Here is a 12821-nt window from a genome sequence, read left to right on the forward strand (position 1 = left end):
TCCCCGGCGCCCCGGGAGCGAGCTGCGGGCCGCAGCGGCCCGGGAGGCCGCTCGGGGCTCGGCGAGGAGGGGCCGGACTCGCGGGAGGGGTCGGTTCGGCCGCGCGCGTTCCCTTCTCCGCCCTAGCCCCCGCCCGGCTCCGTCAGGAAGCGCCGCGCTTGTCCGGGAAGATGGATGCCTCTTGTGGCCAACCGCAGCCCGGCCTTGCGCGCCGAGCCGGGCGGCCGTGGGCGACGCCCCCAGCGCCTCCCGGGACGTGCAACTAGAAGACCCCTCCCTACCCGGCGGGCTGTCTTTGGCCAATGGTGGGAGCCGTTGTGGGGCCCTTTTCAGAGTCCAGAGGGGAAATCCAAGCTTAGATGTCTCCATGAAAGAAAGAGATGTCACTCCAAGATGTCAGTCACTCCAGACCCCCAGTAGGAACACTGGAGACTGAATAGTGAACGACTTGGCTGTGAAGAATCAAAGAAGGGGAAAGCTTTTTGATCCAACCAGAGCAAGATAACGCGTCATGAACACCATATTCTCCCCACCCTAGAAGTAGCTCGGTGGACTAGGATGGCGGGAAAGGCGTGGTAGGGGAACAGGTCACACAATGTCACCGGGTTTTGACGAACGCATTTAGCCTCTGGGACCTTTCCTTCTCAAATATTCTGGGCCTGATTTATCAAAGTGATGTGTCCAAAGGCGTGTCCAGTATCAAATGTTCTCCCTGCTAGATCTAGAGAGTAGGGACTTTGATCATTCATTCATGTATCCAGTGGTAACATTTCGAGTTCTTACTGCGGGCCAGACACCAAGCTAAGAGCCAGGGATTCAGAGAGTAAAACCCTGCCCTAAAGGATCTCACAATCTATTGTTGTATAAATAAATAATTACAGGCGGTACAATAATGCCATAAAAGAGCTACTCCTGGCTTTGGGAGTCCCGAGGAAAGAAAAATGGACTGCAAGAGAGGTTTACGAAGAAAGACTTCCCTGATAAGTGGTGTTTGAACTTAAAGAATGAGTACTAAGTAGTTTTCCACCTTAGAGAAGGAAAGTGTTGCATTCCAGGAAGAAGGAGGAGTAGCACCCAGCTCTGGAGGAGCTGCACAGGAGTTATAAGATGTCTGCCTCTAAAATACCCGATCTCGGACTGGAAGTGAAAAATATTAAAACATTTTTCAATATATGCATGTTTCAACAGATAGTGTATGCACATTGTTTTTAATTGTACAGTTTCTTAAAAAATTTAATTTTAAGCAATTTTCCTTTTTTACAACAACAGCACAGAATTGTAAGGACAAAATGAGGGGAAAAAATTTTGTTTGTTTTCATTTTGCCACACAGAAAGTTAACTGTGGAAACTCTGAGTGCCCTAATTTCATGTGGAGCTGTCTCATGTAAGAGTGTAGGGTGAAGAGTCAGAATATCCAAAGCAGAGGCTGAGAAGGAAGGTCAGGGCCACTGGGAGAGAGCTCCTGTGCTGAGCTCTTGGACACAGTTCTGTAGACAATGGGGAGCCGTTTAAGTAGAGAAATGTCATGATCACATACATGTTTTATAAGGATAACTGTTGGCAGCCTGGAAGGATGAGGTGGCCTTGGGGATAGGGAGACCAGAGGTAAGAAGCTCACTTTGGCGATAATTGTAGTCCAATCTAAATGTGATTCATATTATCTAAACATGGTGCTGCTGGGATTTATTTCCTATTTGCACCTGGGAAATACAGTTTGGCAGCAGAGAATGAGGCCCATGAAAATGAACTGTAAGCTGAGTCTAAACCACTGTGGTAGGTTCGAGCCCTAAAGACATGGTGCCCAGAGGTGAATCCTAGCTCTGCTGCTTCCTGAGTGAGCGGATAAAAATTATTGCATCGCTCTGGGCCTCAGTGTCCTCATCTTTAAAATGGGCTAATGCCTAGTTCCTAGCTATGTTATAAGCACCTATTAAGATAAACCTTTAAAAGTGCTTACAAGAACACCGAACTATTGTAGTGACCCAGTGAACATTAGTTATCTTTATTACTGTTATTTCAGTTTTAATCTTCTTTGAGAGAAAGCTATTTAAAAATTGGAGACAGTATCTTAATTATCTTCAATTTTATCATGGTGCCCAATAAATTGTCAATAAACTTTTTTTAATGTTAATGTCTTAATATGAGTAAGCCACCATTTTATTGTTGTAAAGGATTGGGTCCGATCTGCCAAGCAAACCATTTTGCAAACATTCTTACAAGACCCCCTACAAGGTAAACACTATTGTTCTCATTTTACAGATGAGAATCTGCAAAGTTCAGTAAATGTGTAAAGGCCTGGCTAGACCAGAATTCCAGGTCATACCTGCTGCCTGCAAAGTGCGTTTTCGCAGTTTGCCATTCTGCTGCCTATGAACTTATGGTTCCTTTAAACTTGTGAAGTAGGTCCACACACAGTGAACTGTGTGTGACTGATTCACGGTTTTCAAATTTGGGAGTCAACTGTGAATGTGATTCTGTGGCCTTGCTCCCCCTTGTGGTAGCTCTTCACTTAGCTATACAACAGGGTCTGCGTGCACTTCGCCCCCTAAAACCTACCCCTCCTCTGCCACACTGCCATTCTTCAGGGGCAAGTTGTGAGAGATGTGGAGTTCCTGAGAATGCGGTCTCTACTACATATTAATCCACCCCATTATCTAGTATTTCCCTTTCAGGACCACTCCAAGTTTCCAGAAGAAAAAGTTAATTTACCATCTGATCATAAATCCTGGAGTAGTAGGAGAACGCACCCAGCTCCTTGTAGCCACAGAATAATCCATGCACTTTACTGCCATATCACCTTGCCCCAGTGGTGAATAATTGGAATCATGTTTATAAGTTAAATACAAAGACATTAAGGAGTCAATCTCAAATTCAGTTTTGATTTTTGGGTTTGGGGGGGGGGGCTATAGTTTCAGCATCTAAGAATTTCATGTCTGAGGTGGCCCAGTCTCCTATTTCCCTTTATACGAGGAATACGTTCTTCTCTGCCCATTGGGAGGAAAATGTAAATGGAGCATTCCAGTATCCTAGGTTTTATTCTTGGATCCAGCCAGAGCATCAGGAACACCAACTGTTGTGCATGCATATCTTATGTTGTCTTGACTCTGGGGGCCCCTTGGCTTCTCAAATTGCTTACATTAGCGCTTTCAGAGGATTGCATTTTGGTATCATGTCCTGAGGCAGTTTTATAAAGTATCTTGCCATTGATCACCTACATCAAAAATCACCTTGGGAGTCTGTTTAGAATGCAGGCACATGGGAGCTCTTCTACACTTAAAGCCACACTTCTCGACTTTAATGTGCATGCAAATCACCTGGGAATCTTGCTAGAAAAGGTTCTGATGCCTTCTGGACTGAGGCCTGAGATCCTGCACTTCTAATAAGCTCCTAAGCCATGCCAATAATGCTGTCTTAAAGACCACACCTGAAGGAGCAAGGACACATAGCGTCCAAGTTTGGGGTGAGGGGGAAGTCCCCAGGTGATTCTTATGCTTGAGAATCTTTGCCCAAGGCTCAAAGGATATTAAGAGAGTATCCTTATAAAAGATTTGCTACATTTACTCAAGTAATGCTGACAACATTGTCAAGATTTACTTCAATTTAATGTATCTCTAAGAAACTAGACTGTTTTCTCTTTCAAGATAGTAAGAAGTCTGTTTTAACTTTTTCATCAGTAAAATGAGGACAAAAATTTCCCTCACAGGTTTGTGGTAGAGATTGAAGTGTAAATAAAGTACTTAGCACCAAGCCAGACACCTAGGCACATAACAAGGGGTAAATAAATGTTGGTTGTTCTTGTCAGTGTCATTATTGTTTTGGCGCAGAAAGTGAACTTCCAAGTTTATAGCAAAACCATTGACAAAAAAATAAAAATTAAATAAAAAATTAAAATTTAAAAAACAGTTGCAATTGTGGAGGACCTTACAGTGTTTATCTGTGTCTTATTTACTTCCTTATTTAAACCTCCTATGTTAATTTCTTTGGTCTTAATGGGTTTCTTTTGTAGTTTACTAGTTTACTGTGTGTCTGTGTTTCCTATACACTACCTCAAATCCTTTATAGAATGATTTCTATAGTCTATTCAGTTCTTATCAACTAATATTTATTGAGTGTCTTTTAATTGAACCATATGACAATGCTGATATTTGACCATTTTTGACATAATAGATGCCATGTCATATGATTCAACCCAATACTATGAGCCTCACACTCTGCAGTTAGTGTAAATAAAAATTCAATAATCAAAACCGACTTCTGAATATCCAAGTGAAGGCTCAACTGAACCCTGCACAGATTGAGGGAAATCCCACTCACTCATAGGTCTGATTAGCCCAGTGCAGGCGGCCAGGTAGTCAATCAAGAAGTACTAATCATTGTTCTAAAAGAAACTTGGCCCGTAATTTAACAGCAGCTTGTAGAAATGGATGGTATAAATAGCCATTTTCCCTTTTCTGGCAACAGAGTAGTAAAGACAAGCTGTCAAAAGATCTTGCCAATCTCATTCTGATGCACTTTCCCTGGCAGGGAAGAGGGTAGAATATAACAAAGAAGATGAGTTTGGATGAGGCCCTGGAGGGGTCAATGCAAGAGATACTATGGAGAGACACCAGGTGAGAAGGAGCAAAGAGAGCAACAAAATGAAGGATTCTTCGAACATGTTCATTTGTATAATTTAGTTCCCCTTCCCTCCGAAAAAAACCCTCTAATTTTCAAGAAATCTCTTTAAAGCTAAAATAAATTGGAGCTTTTAAATATCTGTAATTTTCTCTGAATAAAACTGCTTTATAATATTTTTAACCATCTGCTCAAAAATCACGTTTCCATTTTGCACAAATCACTATTAAAATAGAATCTGCCTTGTGTAATCTCATATTCATAACTTCCAAACACCCACACATGACAGTCTTCTCATCAGAGTTACTAATTTCTGCTTTGAAATCCTACTACCACTTCCCATGTGGCTGCTACACAATATAAGCAGAGTAAGAATATTCAGTGAGCCCAGCCTGATGAAAGTATTAAATCCTATCACTTATACAAAAAAAAAAAAAGGTATTATTACTAGGAGGAAAACAGCCAAAGTTAGGCAAGAAATGGCAGCTGCAATTCGGTTGTCAGAATCCGAAATGGATTAGTGCATAGTGCAAACTCTAACAATAAGATTTATTAGCCCAAGAAATGCACGTATCTCTTCAGCTTATATTTTAGGAAATGAATGGCAGACTCCTCCTTCTTGCCATTATACTTTGGCAGCAGAGATTTTTTTCTTTAACTTTTTATTGTTTTTTGGGAGGGGGTAATTAGCTTTATTTATTTATTTTAATGGATATGCTGGAGATAGAACCCAGGACCTCGTGCATGCTAAGCACACGCTCTACCACTGAGCTACACCCTTCTCCCTCGCTGCCCCCCACCACCCCAGCAGCAGAGATTTTTTTTTTTAAATACCTAATCCTGTCACCTCTTCTGCAGAGAAACAAGTCTGCATACAGTTATTCCCCATTTTAGATACAGATACGCTCCTGCTGAGTATAGCAGGGAGGTGGAAGGCTGGTGAATGGAAGCTTACTGAAATGTAATGGAGGCACTTGCTATTTAAAAGAACACCAAGATATAGCCTTTTGTAAAGCAAAGAACATTTTTGGAAAACAATTATCATCTGCTCTAATTTTGGGATATAAATTTGAATTTTTAAGTACTAGGTCTTTCTTTGAAGCAGTGGTTCTCAAACCAATCTTTAACATTTAAAAAATTTATTTATTTTATGAGTAGTTTTTTCCTGTTTTTTTTTTTGTTTGTTTGTTTGTTTTTCTTAATTGACATGTAGTCAGTTTACAATGTTGTGTCAATTTTTGGTGTCCACCAAATGTTTCAGTCATACATATACGTAAAAAATATGGAACGCTTCATGAATTTGCGTGTCATCCTCATGCAGAGACCATGCTAATCTTCTCTGTATGGTTCCAATTTTAGTATATGTGCTGCCAAAGTGAGCACGCATTTTTGAGTAGTTTTAAGTTTTCAAGGGGCAGAAAGCACAGAGAGCACCCTTCAGCCCCATTTCCCCTATTATTAACGTTTTGCATTCCTGTGGTACTTTTGTTACAGCTGATGAGCCACCATTGATTTACTGTTATTAGCTAAAGTCCATAGTTTACATCAGGGTTCACTCTTTGTGTTGTACATTTCATGGGTTTTGATAAATGTATAATGACATGCATTCACTAATAGTTGGGCTCTTACTAATAGTTTCACTAATAGTTTCACACCCTAATTGCCTCTTTTTTATAATAAATATTTTTGTAACACCTCATTTACTATTCTAAAGAAAAATGTATAGAAAGTAAACTTTACCTGCATTCATATTCTTTTTAGATGATTAATATATCTTACCTGTAAAATGAAAGAGAAATAAAAACCAAGTAAATCATAATAAAATGATACATACTTCAATAGGTAAATACTCAGACCCAACTACACGTAAAGGCTTGAAGTAGTCAGAGAAATTACAATATAAGAGAAGTAATAAGACCAGAAAATATTCCATACAAGGGATACAAATCATATATGTCAATTATATCTCAATAAAGCTGGGGGAAAAAATCTACAAGTCAACGAATGCAAATCAGAAGTACGCATAAATGTTAGACTGGAAACTAGCACCCTCAATATACATTAGAAATATTTTGTGTTTAACAAAATAGGGTAAGACTACAGTTTCTGGTAATTTAAACCAGTATTTCACACTTATGAATGCCTAGGGGGGTAATTCTTTATTGGTACAAGACTGACTTGGGCATTGTAGGACAACCAGCCTTGGACCCACCCGCTAAATGCTAACATCCTTCCTCTTTGAATATGGAGACATGTCCAAAAGCTTCCTAAGAATCAACTCAGCTTCTACTGAGAACCACTCTAAAAGTTTAATGCAACTATAGGGACTGGTGTCACTAATGGTCTACTTGGGGCTTTTTTTCTGGACAGTTTTTCCTGCCTCATCATCTGACATTTCCTTAAAAAAAACCTCAGAATTAGACATATGTCTTATTTCATATGCTGAAGGCAGTCATTCTTGTTAATGAGGAACTTTCACCCAAGTGAAGTAAGATGATCTGCCCTTAGGAAAGACATTACAATGTCTGTATTCTTTTTAAATTTCCTTTTTTGCATGTTATATTTTGTAAACAGTCTTACTACAGTAGTATATGCATATAATTTATTAAAAACAGATATTGAGGTTGAATACTCAAATTTTTTATTGATGTGGTTAATAATAATAACAACAACAATAATAATAAAAGTTTGCTGATCCCTATATAGTCCATTCCTGCATAAATACAGTCAGATGCTGAGCAGCAATAGAAATTGTCTTTGATTTTGGCCATATCTAACATTCTTTCAGAATTCTGAAGTACTAACAGTGATCCTTACTTATTTGGCTAAGGTACGTTTAGAATAGACATGAGGTGCCTTCACCCTCAACTTTCACAGCAATACAGCTTCATCTCTTGCCACACTCCATTCTTTCCTTTGTTTCAGCCACACTCCACCTCTTACTGCTCTTCAGTTGCATCTTCTGTCTCTCTCCCTCACACATCCACACTTCTGCAACTGCTGTTCCTTTGCTTGAAACTGTTGGGGAGGAAAACTTTTCCTCTACCCTCTTAGGTTCAGTTTGTGAGGGCCTGTGAATTAAACTGACAAAAGGCAGAGTAACAGGAGAAAAAAAGTGCATTTATATGCATACTGAAGCTAACAAGAGAAGCTAGCTTGCTAAATGGTTAAAGTTAGAGGCTTATATAGCTAACTGAGCAGGGAAAAAAGCGGGGGAGAACAGGCTTCTATGGAAAGAGCAAATCCTTTTCTTTTGGAAAGACAAATGGGTTTTTAGGAGAACAAACAGGAGATAAGAAAGTTTGTGAGAATGTTTGGTTAGGCAGGTAAGAGTGGTCTTTCTAGCTTCTCTGTGGCCGTGAAACCCGCTGGAGAGGGGATTTATGATAGCCTTATTTCTCAGAAGTTGCTGTCTTTAGTCACATAAGTGAAGCTCCAAGAAGGCTTCTTTCTGCATCTGTTGAATCTCAAATGTTGTCAGCTTAAAATAATCTTCATACCAGCTCTGGGGTTCTTATCCACACATGAGCACACTGTACCTTTCTCACCCCCATCCTTTGCCTGGCTAAAATCTGTCTCAACCTTTATAACTCACCTATAGCATCATCCCGGAAAAGCCTTCTCCCAACACCCTCCCCCGGGCCACATTAAGTCCCCTTCTCCTGGCCCCTGCACCTTGGGGTTCCTTTGGTCAGAGCACCTGGCACTCTAGGGTCATATTTATCTATTTGTCTGATCCCTCTTCTGACCTATAAAGTGATGGAGCGTGCTTGAATACTGTTCCTGGCATACAGTAGATGCTCAATAAATGTCTGTTGAAAAACATGAGTGAATGATGACATCATTTGACAAATTGCTTAATTTGGAAATTGTATTGCTTTTCAGGAGAAATTCCTTGGATTTGAGGATCTTGCTATAAATTAATTTTGTTGAGGTTTAGTTATCAAAATGACGAATGATGAATGGAAGGAAAAGATAAAGAGCTATCACAATAAGAATGAAAGTAAGAAGATGGTGTTTCAGCTGAGACACCTTCAGGTGAAGTCTCTGAGAGTCAGATCCGTTGTGAAGTCTGAGGCAGCTGAGGTGGAATGGAGAGAGCCTTGGGTTTAGAGAAGACCTGGGCTTGGGTTCCAGTTCTGTTGTTTTGATCTCTCTGACCCTTTGTTTTCTTGATTATGAAATGGGGGAGAGAATATGTCATTTAATGGCTGTAGATAGAGAGAGGATGCATTTGAAATAGCGCTGTAAACTCTAGACTCTGTGCAGAGTGTGAAATGACCTGCAAGGGCAGCCTGGGAGAATCTGATTTAATCATGACCGACATTCCAGGGTGTTCAGACAGTGGAAGCATCTCCCGTGAGGGTACATGGTGGGACATCAGACCCTTCAGCTGTCCACTTGGGCTGAGAATACACTCTTCAAATTCAAACTGGATTCACTGGAAACTTCTGGAAAGTTCCAGCTGAGTTGCATAAATCCATCCAGGCAGGCTATCTGTGTGGAATTGGGGTTTCCAGATCCATGTGTTTACCTAGTTTGGGCACAGCCGTAAGCTGTGGGTCAGTGCCAGGGATCACAGTGGGGTGTGAGAAGGCAGAGCAAGTAACTGCCCAGGGTGTGACTCAGGGGCTGCAGGAAGCCTGTGGGCCTAAAGGGCGCCCCTCTGGCCTTTCCCTGTGCTTGAAATCCCTAAATTACTCAATCTTGATGGGGTCTGGCATCCAATTTGGAGTAAGAAAAATGTGACTGGCGTCAGTTATTATTAACTAAGGCTCCACAATGATCTTTGTTTTCCTTCCCAGAACAACAGTAACGATGGGGAACACTTGTTCAGATGTGCACCAGTGCAGCCCCGAGCACTGTACACACACAACTTATTTAATCCTCAAAACAGCCCTTTGGGCTTGGTGCTATCATTATCAGCCCCATTTTATAGACAAGGATGTTAAGCCACAGAGGGTGACATGTCTTTCCCAAGGGTGAATCACTACTAAAGAGCAAAGCTGGAAGCAGAACCAGGGCAAATACAGCTCCAGGGTCGGGTACTTAACCGCTCTGCTGTTGACTACATATTTGTGGCGATGCAACAGCGCATGCAACAGTTTCCTAATTCCCTGTGAACAATGGTCCCCACCCATCCACCGCTCCTTTTGAAGAAATTGTGTTTGCTTGCTTTTTTAATGTTACTATTATAGAATAGGAAGGAATAACCCCGCCCCTTGGTGCTCCCGAGGGGAACTGTCATTAGCTGTCACTATGTAGCTCACGGAGTCTCCCCTGAAGAAAATAAAAAAGAGACCAGAACACTGCCTCTCCCTGCCCCCCAAAACACTTTGCCCTCTTTTGAGTGGTCACCCACTTGTGCTACCAGTGGCCCAGGGCCAGGCAGAGGGCAGCCCCTTTCTCATCTGCCCCCAAAGACCCGTGAATGGAGCCAGTTCCGAGTCCTGGGCCATTTAGATCATTGAAGGCAGAGGGCAGGGGAAGAGCAGGTAACACCCAGGATTCTTGGGGCTCCTGTTTCAAGAAATAAAAGGAGGCTGAAAACTCTTGGCTATTAGCCTCTGCCTTTTCATGTCCCTAATGTCTATCTAATTATAATTGAAACACATCAAAATTAAGTATGGCTCCGTGTGGGGAGGCACCCCTAAATCTGGCAGATTCTGAAATACTTTACCTCTGTAATAATTAGGGTTCTCCAAAGAAACAGAACCAATAGAATGTGTATTAAAAAATATTCACTGTGAGGGACTGGCTCATGGGATTATGGTGGCTGAGAAGCCCCGTATCGGCTGTCTGCAAGCTGGAGACCCCGGAAAGCTGGTGGTATAGTTTGTCTAAACCCAATGGCCGGAGAACCAAGGGAGTGAATAGTTTAAGTCCCAATCGGAGTCCAAGGTCCTGAGAACCAGGAGTGCCGGTGTCTGAGGACGGGAGAAGAGGGATGTCCCAGCTAAGCAGAGGGAGAAACTCACTGTTCCTCATTCCTCGCTGGGCCAGATGTTCCTTGCAGCTGTCTGCCTGGGAGAGCAGCTGTGTGTAGACTCTTGCCTTGGTGGGTGCTGGGTGTTGACAGCAGGACAAGGCCCCTGTGGAGAAGACGTGTGCTCGGTGCAGAAGAGGCTGCTGTCAGCCTTCCCTTCCCTCAGAGACTTAGTGGGCCTGCCTAGCAGACATCAGTCTAAAATTAATCAAATTAAATGAGATACTGTGCACAAAACTCTTTGCAAATTCCAGTTTTTTGTTATTATCAACATTACATAAGGTTTAGGATATATCCACTTATAACAACATAAAAGGGAAGTTCAGTGATATAGAAACACAATTAGAAATGAGGTATAGGTGAACTTAAAATTTTATTCCCTGACTCCCACAAATGTGAGATATATATACATATTTTTAAATTAATTTATTTATTTTTCATTGGGTTTTTTTTTTTTTTTTGAGGAGGAAGGTAATTAGGTTTATTTATATCTTTCTTTTTAGAGGAGGTACTGAGGATTGAACCCAGGACCTCATGCATGCTAAGCATGCACTCTACCACTTGATCTATACCCTCCCCCTATTTACTTTTTAAATGGAGGTGCTGGGGATTGAACCTCGGACCTCGTGCATGCTAAGCATTCATTCTACCACTGAGCTATACCCTCCCCTGTAATGTGATTTTTTTTTTAATGGGAGCTTAAAATGACCGTGCTCACTTAAGAAGCTTATATTGGGAGCCAAAGAGGTGCTTATCTTACTGAGATTTCAGGAAAATGGATGTATAGAAGTGGTTAGAGAAAAAGCATTTGTCCACTTGGCCTTTTCCTTGAGAGGCATGTCGTTAATCCTGTGTTTTACTTAGGGTCTTTGGCTTGTTGTCTGGCTTGCTCTCTTGTACCAGAGGATTTGAGAACAATTTATCTTAGCTATTGTAGGGAAGGAGAAAAATCTTTTCCTTCTACCCTTTTAGGTTCTCAACTGGGCTCTGTACTAAAAGACAAACTAACAAGAGAAAAGCCTATGGATTTACTTAACGTAAGTTTTCTGTGACATGGGAGCCTTGATAAAGAAGGTAAGACCTGAAGATGCCATTAAACCAGAGAATTTTTATATTAGGTTTGATGAAGCGTGGAAAGTCACGGGAAAATGTGATAGGACAGAAGGGTACGAGCTAAGCGTAGTAAACTGGGGGAAACAGGCAAGCCTGTTCTTTCAGGTTCCTCTCCATCTCTGGGAATACAGATGCTCCTCTTCTCCGGGTATAAGAACACCTCTCACCCGAAGGCCTAATGCCCTGCTTTGGGGGAAGGTCAGAGGGTCCTTCCAGCACCTGCCATTTCTCAAATTCCTTCAGCTTAAATATTTAATGTGCCAAGGTGCCATATTTTGGAGTAGCATGTTCTGAACTCCTCACTATTGTTTGCGTGTGCAATCCCTGACTGTCCAATTTGGTCTGCAAACTTGGAGCTGGAGGTGGGGAAAAATCAAAGAGGACTTTTCTTCTTTCATTTGCAACATCATCAAATTTATCCATCTTAGAATTGTATCTATTACAGAAAATGTAAAGAAAAGGAAAACATTTTTAAGGGGAGGGAGAAAGGGAATGAGAAAAGGAGGAGTTGGGGAAATTTGAAGGGTTCTCTAGAATTCTTTTCAGCAGGTCAGGACGGAAATGAAGCATAAAACCTTGAAAACCTTTTTACTTGTGGAAACACCCATCACATCCTGCTCTAATCCATTAATGACGGGGTTAAGGATGATGTCTGTTACAGTCTGAAAAAAATTCATTCATTCGTTCATTTAGTAGATGTCTACACAGATTTTACTATGACTCATAAAACTCTGGGGCATATGTAGGTGAATAAAACAGATATAGCCATTCCGTTAAGGAGCTTATAGTCTAGTACAGGAGACAGACAATATATAAGCAAAGAAACAAATACACAATTCAGTACCTTAACTCTAATAAGCTCCAGGGGTTCTGTGATGGACAGTTAGGAAGCTTAGGCAGGATGGCTGTGGAAGACCTTGTGAAGAAATGACATTTGAGTTCAGACCTGAAGAATAGGGTGATGAGCTGGTGGGAAATGGGTGGAAGGGAGCACCTGGGGTACAGTGAGTGATATAAACAAAAGCTAGGAGGTTGAAAAACACTTGATGAATAGGTGAAGGTCTGCAACTGACAGAGATCCTGCCTTTGGCATTAATCAAGGAGCAGG

The 12821-nt window shown here is 41.5% G+C and overlaps 1 non-coding gene across 1 annotated transcript; it reads right to left on the reverse strand.

Annotated features, from left to right (window-relative positions):
• Positions 1-5890: 5890 nt before the first annotated feature.
• LOC116156607 (U6 spliceosomal RNA) lies at positions 5891-5997 on the reverse strand. The gene has a single exon (XR_004140453.1). It is a non-coding gene; the product is annotated as a U6 spliceosomal RNA (small nuclear RNA).
• Between the last annotated feature and the right edge of the window lie 6824 nt (positions 5998-12821).

Source organism: Camelus dromedarius, chromosome 11 (assembly GCF_036321535.1).
Source record: "Camelus dromedarius isolate mCamDro1 chromosome 11, mCamDro1.pat, whole genome shotgun sequence".
Classification (NCBI taxonomy): Eukaryota; Metazoa; Chordata; class Mammalia; order Artiodactyla; family Camelidae; genus Camelus; species Camelus dromedarius.